Source organism: Pleurodeles waltl, chromosome 4_1 (assembly GCF_031143425.1).
Source record: "Pleurodeles waltl isolate 20211129_DDA chromosome 4_1, aPleWal1.hap1.20221129, whole genome shotgun sequence".
NCBI lineage: Eukaryota > Metazoa > Chordata > Amphibia > Caudata > Salamandridae > Pleurodeles > Pleurodeles waltl.
In genome coordinates this window covers 893,794,243-893,816,580 of record NC_090442.1, presented here as the reverse complement: position 1 = coordinate 893,816,580, position 22,338 = coordinate 893,794,243, and positions in this window count along the sequence as shown.

Below are 22,338 nucleotides of genomic sequence, written 5' to 3'. Positions count from 1 at the left end.
AAATAACTCCTTCACTCATAGAGCCCGCACTTGTATTACTCTAAAGACAATCTTTGTGGTCTCGTACTTGCACTTGGTACCACAACTAATAGAAGTTTAGACCTGTTCAAATCTCCATTTTTGTATTTTATGGTGGAACATTGAAAAATACTCTATCTTTCTCTTTCTACGTATCCAATTATTCTTTGGTTCCGGCAATGCCTTCTGGTAATCACAGTCTTACGGGGGACGATGGGGGCAGGTACACCCTTGCCCCACGTCTCCTCAGAAAGGTTCCCCGTTTACACCATCCCTTCTCAATTCCACGCTGACCATATTCCAGAGAGATTTCAGGTGCTCTTCTTTTGTATATTAATAACCAGTAAACACCACATGAACCATGAAGCCGCAGTAGGAGGTCCTCTCAAGTTGCAATTTCCGTTCGTGTTCTTCTCCACCAGGTACCGATGGAGGTCCATTCCAATGACAAACTAAGCTAGTATTCTCCTTCACTGGTACTCCATCACACCTGCCCAGCAGACGTTGTTTATTATATTCGGGGGGGACTTGCTTCCGAAATTACCTTCTCAACAACCTGCTGGATCCGAATGAGTAGAGCAGGGTCATGTTGAACAATCAGCTACTGCAATATATATTCACTGAAAAAAACAAAGGTTACAGGGACGTTATAGTTAGGAAATAGAATTAAAAAAACATAGAAACTATAGCTATAACTCATGCCCTAAGGTAGGTATAACTTGCACCCTCGCCATGCACAGTTTTAAAAAATTGTTTTTTCCTGCAAATATTACATTTATATTATCAGTGATGTTATCAAATATGTCATGAATTATGTAATTTGTGGGGTAATTAGCAGTGTATGGTGAAGGCACAAGTTATAGTTACTTGAGATAACTCTAACTCTAACAGGTGAATTTCTATGGTTTTGAACGTTTACATTTTGTGAGTCTAAATGTAACATCCCTGTAACCTTAGTTTTTTTTCCAGTGAATTTCTATTCTCTTTTTAAAATCGAATTCCTAACTATAACTTCCATGTAACCTTTGCTTTTTTCAGTGAATTTCTATGTTTTTTTAACATAGAGTAATATGCACTGCGGTGATTGGCCACAGGGCCTGAGGCCAAACATCTATAAGCACCTAAGCTTGCACCTTGCACGGCCTTCACCTGTGTGCAGCAGTGGTTGCCTGAAAGGCCTGGCCTGCAGCCAGGCCCTGTGGCCAGACCTCTTACCCACCCAACCCTACGCTTCGCACAGCCCTTTGGCCGCACATTGTGGGATTAGGCGCAGGCTGTCTCTCTGGGTCTGACAATAGGTGTGAGATGGTGTATCTGGGAGAGAGAGTGGCTGTGAGAGCCTCTGACTGTGTGTGAGAGTGCATGCAACAGTGTCTTAGTGGGTGCATCAATGTCTGTGAGTGGATGCATCAGGGTGACAGTGGGTCTGTGAGTGAGTGTGTGAGAGTTTGAGTGGGTCTGTGGGTGGGTGTGTGAGTGTCTGAGTGGGTCTTCGAGTGGGTGCACGAGGGTCTGAGTGGGTCTGTGAGTGGGTGCATAAGGGTCTAAGTGTGAGTGTGAGTAGGAGAAAGAGATTGAAAGAGAGAGAGAGAAAGAGAGGGAGAGGGAGAGAGATAAAGTGTTTTTGGGCTTTCATGGATAATATACTTAGAATGAGACTTTTCTGGACTAAGTGAAAATAAAAAAATATTTGTCAATTAAAAAGAGTGAGATCAACTTTCAGCATAAACCTTAAACTTTTGAAGTTTGAAAGAAATTAAAGGATGGAGATGATCATAGACACACCTGGAGTAGAACCCTCAACTGTCAGAGTGAGTGTCTGTGACCTTTCCAATTAGGCCACAGGTGACTCCTTGATGGACTGTTTCCAGACATACCTGTGACAAGTGACCCACACACGTTAGAGGAAAGAAACATGAATGTTCCTTTACTAGGGAGGTTTAACAGTCAAAACACTAGTAAATAAACAAACACACTGCCAAGCAATACTCAGATTTGAACCTTCAGCCTACTGAGTGACAGTATAAGAACTTGACCATTACACCAGCAGTGACTCATTTATTTGTACCAGATATCTTGCTAGTGTTACTCTTTGAAGTAATTGCATGGATAGACCATTGCAATGACAATCTCTCTCTCTCTCTCTCTCTCTCTCTCCCATTATGGGAAGGAAGAGAGAGAGAGAGTGAGAGAGAGAGAGAGAGAGAGAGAGAGAGAGAGAGAGAGAGAGAGAGAGAGAGAGAGAGAGAGAGAGAGAGAGAGAGAGAGAGAGAAAGTGACAGGACGGCCAGCTCCTGCAGTAGCCAGCATTGTTCCCCGAAGCAGCGAGTTGCTTTAAATAGCAGCTCCCTGCTTGTGGGAGCAATGTTTTCATCTGTCAAATATGCATGCAGGGAAGACAGATGAAAACACCTCTTTCTGAAGGAGAAACTGGACTTTGTTTGTTTTTGCTTGATGGGAGCTAGCATCAATGAATTCTGGACCAACCACATAGTTTTGTGGACTAGGAAGAATGATCACTTATTCATCATTTGGGATGGTACCAGGGATGCTTTCCTTTGAATTTTTCGCCCATATTTCCTTCAATGATTTGAATTTGGCTTTTACCTATAAAATTGATGAGTGACAGAATTTTTGGATATCTTTATCCAAATTGTGAATGGGAGATACAAACTTCTCTGTATCGTAAACCCATGGCTGGCAATAGAATTTTACATGTTACCATCCTACTTGGCTCAAGTGGAGCATCCCCTATGGGGATCTCCTGAGAGCCAAGCGCAATTGCAGTAACCCTCACACTTACCAGAAAGAAGAATGTAAAATGGTGGAGAGATTTAGGGTGAGCGGTTATCCTAAGAAAGCCTTACATGAAGCAAAAGAAAAAGTAAAACTGAGTACCAGGGATGAGCTTCTCTACCCAAGAGTCAGAGAGAGAGAGAAGAAGGAGTTGAATGAAATCCATGTAATCATCACTTACAATGCTGACCGTTAAAGGGAAAAAGCATTTTTAACCCTATAAGATCTTCACTTATAAACTCCATGAATGTGATCAAGTTAATTAATTGGAATGTGGCTGGTCCGGCCTCCCTCATCGCTAGTCCGAGCACTGAGGGCTTCATGAACAATGGCTGATATGTGTGTTTCAGGAAACATGGCTGGTGGAGCCATTAGCCATACCAGGTTAGACAATTATCCAGTCCCCCGCACAAAATAAAAACCTTGTTTGGAAGACATATGGAGGCCTTGCAACATATGTCAAACTAAATCCAGTTGTCAAAGTGGTGTCTTGGGAGAAATCAACAAATGATGTCCACGTGATAACCCTATATCAGTGGTTCCCAACCTGTGGTCCGCGGACTCCCAGGGGTCCGTGACACATTCCCAGGGGGTCCGCAGGCCTGGGCGGCAGGATGGCACTTCTCCTGCTGGGGCCTCTGACAAACACGTGCGTGTGTGTTTTATATTTATAACTTCCTTTGTTGGCAGTTTTAAAAGCACTGCAACATTCCTTGTACATCCAGCAGCTTTACAACAAAAATAAAAACGGGCATTGACATGCGTAACAGGTGCTGCTGCACCCGCCGCACTGCTGCATTGTCGCCGGCTCCATGTGGACCCGTCGGCAATGTCCAGGCCCAGCATTCCGCTGGGCCGGCTAGCAGAAACACTGTTTTCACCTGCTGTCCCATCGGAATGTTCTTTATTGGGCCGGCGGGGTCCTCGACGGGCTGGCAGTCAGTGTTTAGACCGCCAGCCCCCGCCGTGTTCATAATGAGGGCCATAATCTTTATATATTGAAAACATATGCAAAAAAATTTACATTTTAATGGGAAGGTTGCCGCTGCATCTCTGCGACTAACTTTTCAATGTTCGGTTTTATTTAAGAAAGTTGAATCCTCTGGTCAGATTCTACATTTTCAAAGCAATTTCTGGTTTTATTTTTTAGGTACCTAAGATCTGAGAACGCTTTTTGACATAGATATGCGGTGGGGAAAGGAAGTAAAACCATGAGGGCCTCTCATCTCTCCCTAGCCTCTCCGTCACATATAATTCATTTGTTTAATAGCACCTGTCATACCAGTGTAGGTTGTCTGAGCACTTTACAGGATACTACAAGGTGTAGGATTCACATGTCATCCACACTGGTAGGCATTTTCTAAGAGTGCTTGGTCTGGAGAAGCACAAACTCAGGAATCATAACACAACGCAGTGGTTAGCATTGACTTTAATAATAAGAAAGTATTTCTATGCAAGGAAACCTTTTTTAGTAGCATAAAGAAAGTGAAAGACTGAGAAAAAACAACTTTCTAATTTGTGCCATGCTGTTTGCCTGGAGCTTTTTAATGGCAGTTCATATCTCACTGTGCTAGATTACAATTGTAACTTATGCATTGCACTGTAACAAAAGAATCTGTGACAAAAACAAAAACCCACTGTGCTATGCATATAAAATGCTGTTCTATGCATAATACACATTCTTTGCAGCAGGCATTTTAACCATCTGTGCTACCTTTGAGTCAAAACTGCCAGGGCACAAAACTCCCATCTCTCTCCAGCAGGTATATTAATCACTAAGTTATCTTCACGTTTTTATTTTTGTTGTAAAGCTGCTGCATGTACAAGGAATGTTGCAGTGCTTTTAAAACTGCCAACAAAGGAAGTTATAAATATAAAACACACACGCACGTGTTTGTCAGAGGCCCCAGCAGGAGAAGTGCCATCCTGCCGCCCAGGCCTGCGGACCCTTGGGGGTCCGCGGACCACAGGTTGGGAACCACTGGTGTAGGCATTATAACTTGCCATTTTAGTGAGTTTAGAACTTTATGATAACATACTTGTGTTAGCATCCTGTGCTGGTGGTCTCCATAAGGAGGCCCGCACTACATGGGTGGTTGTCAATATGGTGTTAGACACCATTGTTTACACCATATTTTGAGTGCCCCGTAGTGTGCAGCACATATGTAATCATGAGTTGTAGATCTTTTTTATATGCGTTTTATATGTGTTTTATCGTATATACATGCAACGATTTTAAGTAATCATGCTATAAAGCTTTACCTACCTACCTACTTACAATGCTAAGTCACTTTTGGTGAGGAGGATGATTCACAGACACTGCCACTTGGTACAATCTGATCCTGTGATTGGCAGTGAACTACCAAAGAATCCCTTAGTCACATACAGGAAATCACCATCACTTAGGGATATGTTAGTGCACAGTAATTTGAATGTAAAACGTGATTTGGGAAGATGGCTTACGGAACAACAAGGGTTTTATAGGTGTGGCCATTGTGTAGCCTGTAAAAGAAGTAAGAACACGAAAACCTATTCCTTACTAACTGGAAAAATCAGGTACTTTAACAAGTTCATTACTTGCAGCAGCGATGTTTGTGTCTATGTATTCCCATGCCCTTTTGGCTTACGGTATGTAGGGAGCACACTTTTTCTGGCTCGTAAGAGGATATTGGAACACATGCGGGCCATAAGAAATGTTGACAAAAACACTGATGAATTGTCATTATATGGTGTTGAGAAGGTCTTCCTAAATAAATGAGGAGACAGGGAGAAGAAGCCTAGGACTTTGGAGTCAGGCTTTATCATCTGTCTGAACAGTCGTATTAAACTTTGATGATGAACTTTTTGTACATATTGGTCAATAAGATACCATTGTAATTAGATGCATAGAGACTGTAAGAGGATTTACCTACCTCACTTTTGTTTGATGTCTCCCTTTGAAGATATTCTTTGTTGTGATTAATTATGAGGCCATTGAAATGCAAGGTTATGTTTGAACAGATGCTTTGAGAGGCTTAGGCCACTTGGCCATGATTTGTGTGAAATATGCAGATGTATATATTTCTTGACATTTTTCCAATGGATAGTATTGAAGAGTGATCCTTTGGAGGGATGCCGTCTTTAATTTTTAATCACTATTGGTGTAAAAGTCTATTTTTCATTTTTATAATTATGGGTAAAGCTTAGTTTTTAAGAGGAGTGGAGCACAGTTTTTAATGTGGCTATGAAAAAGATCACAAAGATCGAAACAACTGGGGTGCGCTTTGCTCTCTGTGAGAGGAGCCAGAGCTATTGCTGTCGACCATTTTCCTGTATCAAGAAACGCTTCTGAAAGTAAGTGTAACAGTGTTACATCGTGGGTGGCCTGAACTCTAGACTTTGTCCTTGTCCAGTGTACCCTTTTTTTAACCCTTTAATGACTATGTGCTTCTAAGCGCTAGAATTACCTTTAATCTTTAAAAATTAAAATCTATGGTTCCCTACATTAGATTTTTGTTGTTTTAATGTCATTTTAAAGATAAAAAATATAATCTATATTTAAAATTAGTGTTGGAGTTTTGTGTTTTGTGATTTTTAATTGCTTTACACATCTGTCTCCTGTTAAGCCTTGTCGCTCATTGACAATCTACCAAGGGTTAAGCAGGGATTAATTTATTGTGACCTGACTGGACCTAGTGGGGTTAGTGGCCTATTGCTAAGTGTAGCTACTTACCTGCTCTTGCCAATAATATATATATCTCACACTCTCTACTTCTCACATATGAAGAAGGACAGAACTGTCGTTCTTCGTATGCGAGGAGAGGAGAGTGTGAATTTAGTTGACACATTGGTTATGTGTCTGAGCAGAACCTCCGATGATCTGGTTGCTTACACAGCAGTGCCACTTACATAATTTATAGTGCTTTTAATATATGCTCAATATTCATGGTTTCTATATTTTAAATGTTATTTGTTTTCCTAATTTTGACATCAATATTTTTATAGTCAATATTATACATTTTTCTATTCAGTCTACAGAAAGTCAGTATTAAGTTTCTCAAATTTTTTGTTCAACAAGATGCTGTCATCTCCTTATTTCAATGGCTGATATCATGTCACAGATTCTGCTATTGGTCAGCATTCTTACTTATCTTTCCAATAGTGCATTCTCCAGTTCTCTCCCCAAACCTCAGATGCAGAGCAAGGCAATCATCATTCCATGTTACTATAAGAGCTAATTTGGAAATCAGTTATTCATGTACGTATGGGGGCAAATGTGTGTTTGCTTAGGCCCAGCGGGTTACTCTAAGGCACTTCAACACCTTGCAATTATTCAGTAAAACGAGCTCCATATTTGAGACAGACTCATTACAGAAAACATTCATGTTAGAAATGGGGTCTCCAGTTGGCAGTTGGTTTACTCTGTAGCAAAGTACCCTCTTTTTGGTATGATACCCCCATTTTCTGTCTGATGTCAGTGTGTTTGACAGTGTTCACTGGAATTCTGCTAATCAGGACCCCAGTGATTATGCTCTCTATCCTCTAAGTGTTGTCACTGCATACTGGTAACCCAGTAATTCACCCAAAATTGGCATACTGGTCCCTCCTTATAAGTCCCTATTATATGGTACCTAGGTACCCAGGGCATTGGGGTTCCAGAGGATTCCTATGGGCTGAAGCATTTCTTTTGCCACCTATAGGGAGCCTATGCAAAGGCTTCTATAGGACTGCCATTGCAGCCTGTGTGAAATGGTGCATGCACCCTTTCACCGCCATTTACACGGCACCAGGTCACTTAGAAGTCATCCATTTTGCAGGCCTTCCAGGCCTGGATATGGAGCCCTCCTTGCATAATCTAGTCTGCACTGGTTCAGGGACTCATAGTCCCTACCCTGGTGCAAAACTGGACAAAGGAAAGGGGAGTGACCACTCAACTGTCCATCACCACCCCAGGACTTTTGCTCTGAGCTCCTCCAGTGGGTCCCTGAGTTTTGCCATCTTGGATTCCAAGTTGGCAGGGAACTCTGGGAGCATCTGAGTGGCCAGTGCCAGCAGGTGACGTCAGAGCCCTCCCATGATAGGTGCTTACATGTGTAGCGGACCAATTCCCCTTTCAGGGCTATTTAGGGTCTCTCTCTTGGGTAGTTCTTCGGATTCAGATTTCAAGACTACAGCAGAGTCCTTTACTTCACCTTCTTACTGAAGAAACTGCATCTGGACCCTCCAGGAACTCTACAAACTGCAACAAAGAAGCAAAGATGACTTCTGCAGCATTGTATCTTCCGATCCTGCCAGCAACTGCAACTGTTTCCAAGTTGTGCATCCTCTGAGGATTGCCTGTCTTCAGCCTGCCCCAGAAGAACAAAGGAATCTCCCTTGAAGTGAAGGAGTCACTTCCCTGCTTCTGCATGCAACCCTCTGCAGTGATGACTGGTGGCTCGGGTCCCTCTCCTGAAGAAGCGCATGGATCCAGCAACACAGTTGTTGGACTGAAGTGGCCCCAATGATCCTGACGTCCAACTCTCCATCCTTGGTGGAGGTAAGACCTTGACTCTACACACGAGACAGTACCCCCGTGTTCCACGTGTTTTGGAGTTGGCAAGGCTTGTTGGCATCCTTCCATGACGTTCTTTGTGCACCGTACAGCTCCAGCCCCCAGCACTCTATCCTGCGACACACAGCTTCCTGGATGATTCTCCAGTGTTGTGGGATCCCTTTGTGTAGTGCTGCGTGGGCATCCTTTTGCACCCTTTTTGTCCTTGTGCTGTGGAACTCCTGTGCACGCAGTCTGGCCTACTGAGCGCTCTCTGAGTTGCTGAGAGCCCCCTCTGATTTCCCTTCCTGAGTAGAGTCCACCAGGTCCCTCCTGGTCCCGGGCTGCGCCATCTTCTGCTAACTGCATGCTTTGCATGGGCCAAGGCTTGTCGGCGGAATCTAGCAACGCAGTCCAGACTGCATTCATCCATCTGGTGTGGGACATCTTCGGCACCATCCAGGAACCCGCATCTGTCTTCTTACGTGGCAATACTTACTGTTGTTCCTCACTGATGGTTCCTTTTTTGCACCTTCATCTGGGTTAGTAGGGGCTCCTGTTCTCCCTGTCCTCTTCAGTGCTTCTTGGACTTGGTCCCCTTCTTCCACAGGTCTTCAGGTCCAAGAATCTATCATTGGTATCTTGTAGTCTCTTCTGGTTCATGCATAATCTTCATTCACGTGTTCTTGTGTATTCTACGAAAGCTACTGTGATTTACGCCTGCTTTCCTGGGCTCTGGGGGTTGTCCTATTACTTCTCTTTGGTGTTTTCTAATACTCCCAGACTACACTTGCCTAGGTGGGAAACCGACTTTCACAGTCCATTTTCTTAGTATGTGGTTTGTGTTCCCCCTAGACCCATTTCTAACTATTGTGATTTTCACTATTTGCACTGTTTTCTAACTGTTTATACAGCTATTTCTGCATTCTAGTGTATACAATTTGTGTATTACTTACCTCGTAATGGAGTATAGTCTCTATGGTATTTTTGGCATTTGTGTCACCAAAATAAAGTACCTTTATTTTTGTAACACTGAGGCCCATATTAATACTTTTTGACGCAAACCAGCGCCGGCGCTGGTTTGCGTCAAAACATTTACCGCCGGCTAACGCCATTCCTACGCACCATGCGGGCGCCTTATTTAAGGATTGCCGGCGTAGGGGAAAATGGGGGTTGTGCCGCAAAAAATGGTGCAAGTCAGGTTTGAGGCAAAAATCATGACTCAAACCGAACTTGCGCCATTTTTTGACGCACGAACCCCATTGAAATGACTCCTGTCTTAGCAAAGACAGGAGTCATACCCCCCTGCCCAATGGCTATGCCCACTTCTGTCCCCAGGGCATGGCCATTGGGCACAGTGTAATGTAGGGGGGCCCAAATTAGCCAACCCATGCCCCTTAAAAAAATCATAAAAAATACTTACCTCAACTTACCTGTACTTACCTGGGATGGGTCCTCCCATCCATGGGTGTCCTCCAGGGTGGGTGGGGGGTGGCAGGGGTGTTCCTGGGGGCATGGAAGGGCACCTCTGGACTGCTTCCATAGTCAGAGACCATGGAAGTAAGCCCACAGGTCCCTTAACGCCTGCCCTCACCCAGGCATTAAAGAATGGCGCACATGAGGTTGTGTGCTGTTTTTAAGGCCCGCCCCCTCCTGTGCGTCAAAATGACGCAGGAGTATCAATAAGGAACACAGGCCTTAAAGTCATTTTTTGGACGGGAACACCTACCTTGAATGTCATTAACGCAAGGCGGTTTCCCGCATCGCAAAAAGTGGCGCACACAGAGGATTTTTGACGTCCGCGGAGTCGGGCGTCAAAGTATAAATATGGGGCAAGGTTTGCACCGAATGTGCGTCAAAATGTTTGACGCACATTCGGTGAAAACAGAGTATAAATATGCCCCTGAGTATTTTCTTTCATGTGTGTGAGTACTGTGTGACAACAGTGGTATTGCATGAGCTTTGCATATCTCCTTGTTAGGCCCTGGCTGCTCATCCACACTACCCCTAGAGAGTCTGGCTTCTAGACACTGTCTACTTTTCACTAATAAGGGATAACTGGACCTGGTATAAGATGAAAGTACCTTAGCTACCCACTACAAACCAGGCTAGCCTCCTACATACTCCCCATCCAATTAAGGACCTTCACTCTTGTCAGGGTAAGGGAGATCCCCAGCTCAGATAACCCCTGCACACCCCCTTGGTAGCTTGGCACAAGCAGTCAGTCTTATATCAAAAGCAATGTGTAGAGCATTTGCACATAACACACAGTAATACAGTAAAACATATATATCTGTGTAAAACAAGACAAAAATTAGAAAAATCCAATATACAGTAATAAAGATATGAATGTTGCAAGAATTACTGAAAAATACAGTTCCCTTAAGTAAATAGCTCAGTCTGGGGCTATCACGGCGTTGTGAAGAACAAGTCCAATAGTTCAGGCCAACTGTGGTATCTCAGGCCAGCTATGGTATTGGGAAGACCCACAAAGAGTACCTTGGAAACTTAGGGCGTTGTGATCCTCGCAATGAGATCTGGAGTGTGGTGTTGCTTGCGTCGGCAGGTGTTAGTGGGCATCGGTTCAGAAGGGTCCATGCAGGGACCATTGGGCCCTTGAAGTCACATGCATTGCAGATCAAACTCCAGGCTGATGATGAATTCAGGAGCGCTGGCATTGATGGCGTCTGGGCCCTGGTGCAAAGCAGGACAATGCAATGTGTGGTGCCCAGAGGTCACAGTGCAGTCAGCGGCTCTGTAACTGCATCCAGCGGCAATGGTGAGATCAAGGCTGCAGTGTGAAGAGGAGCAGTGTGATGTGCGGTGTCTCCAGGTCGTGATGCAGGCAGCTGCTTTGTTGTTGCTAAAGCACTATCATTGGTAGGCCAAAGGCAGTGGTATGACATGGGGTGGGCTCTCTGGGGTGGGCTCTCTGCGGTTCCCACAGGTCACGGTGCAGAATGAGGCATCTGTTGACCAGACTGTAGTAGATGGCGCTGGTGTCGGTGGACCGGGGCTGCGGTGTGGGACAGGACGGTTCTCCGTGTACCTCACGAGCAGTGTCCTCAGGCCACGTGCAGGCAGCAGCGTCCATGCCTGCATAAAGCATCATTGTCGGGGATACCAAGGCTGCGGTGTGAGCGAGGCAATGTGCAGTGCATGGCCCACAGGTCATGGTGCAAGCAGTGGCTTGGTGACGGCATCAGGTGGGGGTGTCAGTGAGACCAGGGTTGGGATGGGAAGTGGGGCACGGCTCCATTCGTCGTTGCCAGGTCACGGTGCAGGCCGTTGATGGCATCATGGTGGTTTTTCTTCTGTTGCAATACAAAACACACAGTTCCCAGTGCTGTAGGCAGATGAACCTGAAGTCTTTGATGTCCTTAAGACTTACAACAGGAGGCAAGCTCTATTTCAAACCCTTGGAGAAAGTTCAAAAGCAGGATACACAGCAAAGTCCAGTCGTTGCCCTCTTTAAGGCAGAAGCACAACTGCAGGCCAACCCAGAAAAGCAGACACAGCAAAGGAGCAGTACTTCTTCCCCAGATCTTCAGCTCTTCTCCTTGGCAGAGGTTTCTCTTGATCCAGAAGTGTTCTAAAAGTCTGGGGTTTTGGGTCCACAACTTATACTCATTTCTGCCTTTGAAGTAGGCAAACTTCAAAGGAAAGTCTCCGTTGGTTACAAGATCCTGGTTTGCCCAGGCCTCGCCCCAGACACACCCAAGGGGGTTGGAGACTGCATTGTGTGAGGATAGGCACAGACCTTTCAGGTGCAGGTGTCAGCTCCTTCCTTCCCACTCTAGCCTAGGAAGACTCATCAGGATATGCAGGACATACCTCAGCCCCCTTTGCGTCGCTGTCTAGAAGGAATTCACAAACAGCCTAACTGTCAGACTTGGATTCCACCGGCAGGCAGAGTCACAGAATGGTTAAAAAAGAAAATACCCACTTTCTAAAAGTAGCATTTTCAAACAAACAATCTAAAAATCAACTCCATCAAAAGATGTATTTTTAAATTTTTAGTTCAGAGACCCTAAACTCCAGATCTCTATCTGCTCCCAATGGGAAACTGCAATAAAAGATATTTAAAGGTAGTCCCCATGTCAACCTTTGGGACAGATAGGCCTTGCAATGTTGACAACCAAATTTGGCAGAATTTCACTATCAGGACATGTAAAACACACCAGTACTTGTCCTACCATTTACATACACTGCACCCTGGCCATGGGGTTACCTATGGCCTACCATAGGGATGACTTACATATAGTAAAAGGGAAGGTTTAGGCCTGACAAGTGTGTGCACTTGCCAGGCTGAATTGGCAGTTTAAAACTGTACACACCAACACTGTAGTGGCATGTCTGAGACGTGTCAACAGGCTACTCATGTGGGTGGCACAATCAGTGCTGCAGGCCCACTAGTAGCATTTGATTTACAGGCCCTGGGAGCCTCTAGTGCACTTTATTAGGGACACACTAGTGAATCAAATATGCCTGTCAGGGATAAACCAATCACCGATACAATTTACACAGAGAGCACTTGCACTTTAGTACTGATCTGCAGTGGTACACTGCGCCGAGACAATAAACCAGTATAGACAGAGTCCAGCATACCATAACAACTGGAGGTCAGAAGGCAAAAAGACTGGGGAAACACATGAAAAGATGCCAGGTCTAACAGTTCACTTTACGAACGTTTGTGATGTATACCACAGTTCCAAGTCACCAGTGTTTACCTGAAATTAACACATGCTCGGGAGAAACATATTGTCCACAGTACTGTGAAATTACACATTTGTTTTGTGTCAGGCGAAGCAATTATAGTAGTTTTCACTCAAAGAAATTCAATTTGAAATATGCCTTATCTAATTTCGTCTAATTTCGTTTTTCTGGATTCTGCACTGAAATGCATTGATTTTGAGTTATTTTACTCACTTAGCTTTGCTCAATTGCACTAACCCCAATCATGACCTTTCATAATTGAATTCCTTTATTAAATTAGCATGTAAAACAATGGATCTGCATTCACTAGATGTTAGCATCTTTTAGACTTTTTTGCATTAATTCTCTATGTCCCAAGGCAATAAATTCCTTTGACTGGTAAAACCCACCCGCTGCATTTCATTGTAGGGCCTTATTAGGGTCGAACATGCAAGCACTCTGGCCTGCTGTAATCTCTCTGTGGGCTTTCAACCACGCCCATGTTATGCCCATCACTTTCATTGGTTTGTGGGCTTACCTTTTAAAATTTGCTTGATTTCATTTGTGAAAGTCATGCATACGTCATATATTTTCCAGTGTTTAGCCCTCCTCGAGCGCACCGGCCAACTACTGAAAACATTCGAGGCTCCTTGTTTTCTGCATGGATTCAGGACTACTTTTTCTTTTTATTTCCTACACAACGCAATCTTGTTAGGTTTTAAACAGCGCGATTGTGCTCCTTTTATTTTAAATATTTTTTTGTACATTTCCCCCATCCACACAGCGCTCGCCCTCCCCTTGAGATTTGCGGCAGCCGCCGCTGCACATATTTGTTGCCACGCATCCTCTAGTTTACAACACAAATATCTGTAACTCAAGCAAACGCATTTCCGATGATGCATTGCAAGCTCTCCATTCATGTGGGGAAAAAAGTGCTGTGCGTTACTTCTAGATGGCTTGTGTCATTTAAGTTAATTGCACGACATCGCATTCATGTTGTATAGCACTAGGATTTAGCGCTATGTTCAACATTGTCATCGGTGCTACGAAGTGCCTCCAGCAATCTGCAAAACAAATAAACATAATGCTGATGCGAGAGTGATCTCAGCTGGCACGTTACTGCAGTATGTCCTCATTTGGCACCTTCCAGTCCTCAGATGGCTCCTTAGTCTTCTGAACTGGTTAATGTGCGTAGTTTGGTGGCCAGGCTGTCAAAGTTCAGTGTGGAATTCCTTATTGCCACTGAGATTCCGCCAATGGCCGCGTCCCTTTCAGATACTTAACTCAGACACTTCAGCTTGTCACAGAGGGAAAGATGGATAATTAGCACCATGCGTGGCTGCACAGTGAGTTATTTTCTGGCTGCGGGAGGAGAGTGCTGCCCAACAGTTTTGTGGCCCTAGTACATAAACTGCAGAATACACGACTCTTGGAGTTACCACTACTGCCTGGTTTCTAAGCTCTCAATTTGGACAAAGATAAAACTGGGCCAGCGAACTTCTGATTTCATAAATGCCCGGCAGAAGCATGTCCAATGGCACCGGGAGATAGTCCTGGCATTTTTTTCAAGTGCATCTTGCGCACAATGGATTACATTAAAAAAAATAAAAATTGATTGAATGGGTTCAGAAATTCCAGCATGCAGTGTAATGCAAGGCTTCTATACACGCCGGTGTGTGTGGTTACCTCACAATGCATCCATTGTAATCTTGTGTGTGTACCATATGATAGAGGATGCAATCTCTAGGTCTTCTGACCTAACTGCTGTGCTACATTGATGGGTGAGATTTCACAGAGAATGAGGTAATGTTACAGTACCATCTGTTTACAACTATGCATGCATGTTTGTGTGCATGTGATGTGCGCCTGTGCGTTGCCTGCTGTGCACCTGCGAAGGCTAAGATTCTAGTGTGTGAGGGAAACTCAGCTGCCATGGTGCCTTTAACCCTCTCAGTGCCATGCTAGAAGGATGCTCGGTGCTCGTGCCTGCATCTGACGCTGTTCCTTCTCTGATGGAATGCCTGTATGCATAGCAGTGTGGTGCCTGTCTGTTCAGTGCTATGTGCTGGGGGTGTTTGTGACATGCTTCTCAGGCTTGCTTGTTTCATGATAGCGTTAAGCTCCGGCACTGTCCCCAGTTTCTCATCCGCTACTGGAGACTATCCAGTGAATTTCCAGTGTGCTACTTGTGGGAGGGATGGAGTGATTGCAAGCAACATGCCCAAGAACCCCAAGCACTATTACATGTTATGACTTATGTCTGCACCCATACTGAATTGCTTGCCCCACTTGGCCTTGCACATGCTTAATGTGCCATGTGGTATTCAATCTTTCTGTGTCAGAAAGGGCAGTCCTTACATCTGTTTCTCATTATAATGGCTAGTTTTTGCCTTTAGGACAGAAGGCTTTGAAATGTTTTGGATATCACTCTTTTCATCCTTGGCGTGGTCTCCCTTAACTTTTTGCCTCTGTTTCCCAGGTTGTTGATGTGTGCTGGACTCTGATTTTGCTGTTTTTGCTGCTAACCAGTGCTAAAGTGCAAGTGCTCCTTTACAAAATGTGTATGTAATTGGCTTATCCATGATTGGCATATTTGATTTATTAGTAAGTCCCTAGCACAGTGCACTAGAGGTGCCCAGGGCCTGTAAATCAAATGCTACTAGTGGGCCTGCAGCACTGGTTGTGCCACCCACATATGTAGCTCTGTAATCAGGTCAAAAGACTGCGGCGGCCATTCTGTGTTTCCCGCTGGGCTGGCGGGCGACCGCCAGAAGGCCGCCCGCCAGCCCAGCGGGAAACCCCTTCCCACGAGGACGCCGGCTCCGAATGGAGCCGGCGTAGTGGGAAGGGTGCGACGGGTGCAGTTGCACCCATCGCGAATTTCAGTGTCTGCAATGCAGACACTGAAATTCTATGTGGGGCCCGCTTACGGGGGCGCCTGCAGTGCCCATGCCATACATCATTTATCTTCAGTGTTACAGAAAGAGGACTGAACATGGTGGAAGTATCTTTATTAGAAAAAGGGCATTTGTAATAGGAATTACATATATATCTTGTGTTTATACACATATATATATATATTATTTTATTTTTTTGTTCTTTTCTTTTCGTTTCTTTTACATTCTCATTCTCTGTTTATTGCAATACATATTTATATACAAACTAAAGAAAGGAATAATTCAACTATTATTGCACCACCAATGTTTTTACAAGATGTGGGCTCATCTGACATTGAATGTGAAGAGTGGATTGATATGTTCGAAAACTATTTGGAAGCATTAGATGGACAAACATTTAGACCTACGAGGAAGAAAGCTACTCTAATGAGTGTTTTGGGTAAAGAGGGCCAACATGTGTTTAAGTATTTACCTGAAGGTCTAAATGAGGATGGGACACACATTGAAGATGTGTTTCTTGAAGCTAAGCTCAGGCTTAAGAAACGGTTTTCCAGGGAGACCAGTGTTGTTATGTGTAGGTATAAATTTTGTACCCAACCTCAGAATACGGATGAATCCATTGATGACTTTGTCTTGCGCTTGAGACAGTTGTCCACTAAATGTCAATTTGGAAGGATGTCTGATGAGATGATAAGAGACCAACTTATAGTACAGTGTAAAAGTAAGAAAACACAAGAACGTTTGTGGGCAATGAAGAACCCTTCTCTCAGAGATGCCATTGAGGTTGCAAAAATAGTCGAATAATCTGAATATTACATGAAAGAAATGGCGAGAAAAGACGCGGTTAACAGTGATGTCTCCGTTATCAAAAAAGAGAAAAGACTGGAGGAAAATCATTCCAGTAGTTGAGAAAAATTAGTGCGAAGTCACAAGTTTAACTCTAACGTGTGTTTCAGGTGTGGCAGCACTACGCACAACACTGACTTCAAGGATTGTAATGCTTAGGATAAGGAATGCAGGAAATGTAGGAAAAAAGGCCATTTCGCTAAAGTTTGTAGAGCGTCTTCAATTAAAGTTGCAATGGTGCAAGATCATCTAAACCTGGATACCAATGAACAATCTGAAGACAGGATTTTGTGCGTACAAAATGCTGTAGTGGGGAGATGTTCTCGACCAAAAGCGAACTTCATGAATGAGGGTAAAGTGGTCCAACTTATGGTGGATTCAGAATCTTTGTATACCACAATACCGAAAAGAATGGTAGATCGTGAACGGCCAGGTGTTTCTTTGCTGCCAAAATATATAAATCCAGGTGGTTACCAAGGAGAGCAAATTGCCATTATAGGTTATATGCTCGCAAGCATAACATTTCGGGACAGAACAGTGAAAGGCAAAGTGTATGTAGCAGAGTCTGGGCCACCCATTTTAGGGTGGCAACATCAGTATGACCTTCACATTGTGATCAACCCAAGAACCCCGTCTCAAGTTATGGTGGTGGAGAATATGTCTATAGATGACATTATCGAAGAAGCAAGTGAAGTTTTTTCAGAAAGTATACAGACATTGAAAGGCTATGTGCACAAAATTGTGTTAAAAGAGAATGCTGTACCGGTTCAACATGCTTTACGGAAAATTCACATAACTGTTATAGGCGAAGTAAAGAAACTCATTGATGATATGATGGCCAAAAGGCATTATTGAGCCCGTGGAAAGCTCTGAGTGGATTTCTCCGGTGGTCATCACAAAGAAAACAGATGGAAGTTTGATATTTTGTGTGGACTTACGCAGCATCAATCACAACATTGTAGTGGACACCTTTCCCCTACCAAATATCAATGAAATGCTGTTATTGTTAAGAGGGGCGTGTTTTTTCAGCAAACTTGACCTCAAGAGTGCATACCACCAAATTAAGTTACATCATGATTAAAAAAAACTTACTGCTTTTATAACATCGGAGGGGACCTTTAAAATTTAATAGAATGCCATTTGGCTTGTCCTCGGCTGCTAGTGAATTCCAAAGGATGATGTCAGCTGTGTTTAAAGGAGTAGAAAATGTGATATTTTTTCAAGATGACATTCTAGTGTTTGGAAAAACGATACAAAGTCATAATGTTGCATTGAACTCTGTGTTTGATAAACTTAAATCTGCAGGTTTAACTCTCAAGAAAGAGAAGTTTACGTTTTGGTGGAGGAGGTGGAATATTTGGGACATACGCTCTCGAAGGAAGGTGTGAAACCAAAGAAAGATTTATTAAGGTCTATTAGAGATGCCCCTCCACCAAATAACAAAGATCAGTTGAGGTCATTTACGGGCCTTATTGAGTACTATTCGAAATTCATTCAGAATTCTGCAGACAAAACTGATGGTTTGAGGAAATTACTTAAGAAAAACACAAGTTTCTTTTGGGGTGTTGAACAAGATAGGTGATACAGTTCTATGAAAGAGGAATTGTTGAATGCTGGTGTTTTAGTACCATTTGATGTGAATCGTAAGTCTATTGTCATGGTGGATGCGAGTGCTGTGGGAATAGGTACGGTGTTGTCCCAGCATCATGCTACTGGTGAAAAGACAGAACTTTATCTTCCAGTGAAACAAATTATTCTGTTATCGAAAGAGAGGCCTTGGCAGCTGCTTGGGCGTTGGAGTACTTCCGCACTTTCATTTGGGGAACAGCTATTGTGCTACGCACAGATCACAAGCCTTTAGTTAAGGTGTTAGCACCTGGTGGTGCAGCAAAAGGTTCAGCTAGGATAGTCAGATTGGCCTCAAAGTTGCAAGAGTACATGTACGTGGTGGAACACATTTCTGGTTGGTGTAATGTACAAGCCGATTGTTTGTCTCGATTGCCAGTTCAAGATGGTAGTCGAACTGATGTGGAGTGTGAGGGAGACATTGTTGTTGCAAGTGTTGAGGATGTTTTTGAGAGCATGCATGGGGCCATTCCCAAGTATAAGTGGTTGATGAGCTTGAAAGATGATGTTGTCTTGAGTGAGGTGATTGGGTTAATGAAGTGCGGTGCAAAAAGAGAGAGTTGTGTGAGCACATCTACGCGGCCGTATTTGAACGTTTTGGATGAATTAACCTTGTGTGGAAGTGAGGTATTAATGAGAGGTGACAAGTTTATTCCCCTGTCGTGCTTGCGTTTTGACCTGTTTAAGTTGACGCATATGGGGCATTTGGGTTAGACTCTAACTAAGAAAAGGTTGAGAGAAAATTTGATGATGGTTGATGTTCATTCCAAGTGGTTGGTGGTGAGATTTATGAAGGAAGTTACCACAAAGTATACCATCAAAGTTTTGGAAACAGTCTTTAGGAAAGAAGGATATCCCTACAAGATTATTACGGATAATGGTACCCAGTTAGTTTCAACAGAAATGCAAAATTATCTACAGAGGGCAGGAATCAAGCACTCTCGTACAAGTTTGTAGAATCCCAGTGCCAATGGAATTGTAGAGAGGATTAATCGTTTGGTGAAGCGGACTATCCAAATGGCTTTGGGTGGCCGCAACAGTATTGAATCAATGGTATCGGACATGGTTTGGGCATATCGCACCACGAGGAACGGAGTGACGGATGAGGTTCCTTTTGAGTTGATGAGAGGTAGGACGGCGGGTACAAGAGTGTTTCCGGCGTGGATGAGAACTATGTTGGATAATTGTCTACTTGAGGGAGAGAAAAGAAAGTCTGATGAGAACAACAAAAAGTGGTCTAATGTGAGTTCTAACGGAATCCGTTAGGGCGATTGGGTAAAAATTAATGTTAAAGCAGGCAGGTGGAAGAAGTTCTGAGGTCCTTTCAAAGTGAGAGAAGTGCACTGTTTCTTTGTGGTATTGGAGAATGGTGAAATGTGGAATTTGAGGAGGGTAGCTAAGTTTGGAGAGGCAAATTCTGTACAGATGGGAGAGGATCAACATTCCGTAAAGGTGCAGAGCAGTAATGGTGAGAATGGTTGTAGAAGTTATATGTTGATGGATGATGATGATTTGATTCACAGTAGTGCGGATGGAAGTGGTGGTAAAGGGAGTGCTTATCGTGTAAGTGAGAGGGGAGTTGAAGACCATATATCGTTGCGAAGAACTCAAAGGAACCACAGAACTCCTGCTTATTTGAATGACTATGTAAGATAATGTTTATCTTAAAGTTGGGATTGTAGTATGTATTAGTGCTACAAAGTACTTTAGGGAGTCTCAGAGTTACAGTTTCCTTAGAGATATAGGTGGTCATTACAACCCTGGCGGACGGTGTTAAAGTGGCGGTAAGACCGCCAACAGGCCGGCAGTAAAAAATTTGCAATTACGACCGTGGCGGAAACCGCCAACAAAGACAGCCACTTTAACACTCAGACCGCCACGGCGGTACAAACAAACAGCGCAGCGGTCACTGCCAACAGACAGGCGGAACACAATGTACCGCCCACACTATTATGACAGGCCAATCCGCCACCTTTTCCGGGGCGGATTCACCGCGGATAAAAACACGGCGGAAACAGGAATTACGAAGGGAAAATGCTCACCTCTACACACCCCACGAGGAACGAGGACACCATGGACCCGGAACTCCAAATTCTACCTGCGATAGTCTTCCTGCTCCTCTACCAGGAGCATGAACGCCAGCGGCGAAGACCACGGTGAGTACTGCACCTACGACACAGGGGAGGGGGGAGGGAAAAAACAGGGACACACACAACACGCAACACCCCCACCCCCACCCAATACAACACACACACTAATGCATATTAATACATCACAGTTACACCCCCTAAACCCCCCGGAAGAATGCAAAGACAATAGAAAATGAGTGTAACCATTGTAATATATTAAAATCAAGTAGGCAGAAATATATATATACACCATTTACAAAATATACCAAGCATAGTAGTCCAGGTAGTGCTCCAATTAAGTCCGTGGAACACTAGGCCCACACGGTATGGGCGAGGCCCACACAAGATTCCCGACCATGACGGAGAGAACACTGCAGGGGGATCAGAAAGCAACTAAACAGGCACCTCAGGGGGAGGGAAAGGGGGGGCACCTCAGCCGGTTGAGTGCACGATGCCAAATCCACGAGGGGGCCACATGCCCACTGTTCAATCCTGGGGAGTGCTAAGCCACAGTCTCTCAAGTCTCTACAGTGGGTGGGTTGCCCACTGCATTATCCTGGGGAGTGCAAAGCCACAGTCTCTCAAGTCTCCACAGTGGGTGGGTTGCCCACTGTTCCATCCTGGGGAGTGCAAAGCACAGTCTCTCAAGTCTCTACAGTGGGTGGCTTGCCCACTGTTCCATCCTAGGGAGTGCAAAGCCACAGTCTCTCAAGTCTCTACAGTGGGTGGCTTGCCCACTGTTCCATCCTGGGGAGTGCAAAGCCACAGTCTCTCAAGTGGATAACAATCTCCACTGGTTCTGGAGGGGGCATGGTGCCCAGAGTGCTTCATCCTGCTAAGGACAGAGGTAGTGGATGTATCTCTCCACTGGTTCTGGAGGGGGCCTTGTGTCCAGAGTGCTTCATCCTGCCAAGGACAGAGGTAGTGGATGTGATTCTCCACTGGTTCTGGAGGGGGCATGGTGCCCAGAGTGCTTCATTCTGTTAAGGACAGAGGTAGTGGATGTATCTCTCCACTGGTTCTGGAGGGGGCCTTGTGCCCAGAGTGCTTCATCCTGCCAAGGACAGAGGTAGTGGATGTGATTCTCCACTGGTTCTGGAGTTGGTATGGTGCCCAGAGTGCTTAATATTCCCCGTGACGGACTCAGTAGCGTCAGTGCCCTTGGCGCTCATGGGCCAGCGGTGCTTGAGGCGGCGGTGCCCTGTTCAGCGGTGCTTGAGACGGTGGTGCCCTGTTCAGCAGTGCTTGAGACAGCGGTGCCCTGTTCAGTGGTGCTTGAGACGGCGGTGCCCTGTTCAGCGGTGCTTGAGACGGCGTGCCCTGTTCAGCGGTGCTTGAGACGGCGGTGCCCTGTTCAGCGGTGCTAGAGACAGCGGTGCCCTGTTCAGCGGTGCTTGAGGCGGCGGTCTCCATTGCAGGGACTCAGCTGCTGGCGGACCTTCATGGCCCAGCGTGGCTTTTGCTGGCGGTCCTTCATGGCCCAGCTGGGCTTTTGCTGGTGGTCCTTCATAGCCCAGCGGGGCTTGTGCTGGCGGTGGCCTCCTGGGCAGCTGGGCTGGTGCTGGCCTCCTGGGCAGCTGGGCTGGTGGTGGCGGTGGCCTCCTGGGCCGCTGGGCTGGTGCTGGCGGTGGGCTCCTGGGCAGCTGGGCTGGTGCTGGCGGTGGCCTCCTGGGCAGCGGGGATGATGGCGGTCTTCACCGCCGTGATGCTCTTCCCAGACTTGCCGGGTTTCTTGTGGCCCTTCCCCACCTTGGAGGGTGTCACAGCTGACTCCACACTCCCACCGGGACCCTTGGGAGCGGCTTTGGTGGCTGGAGTC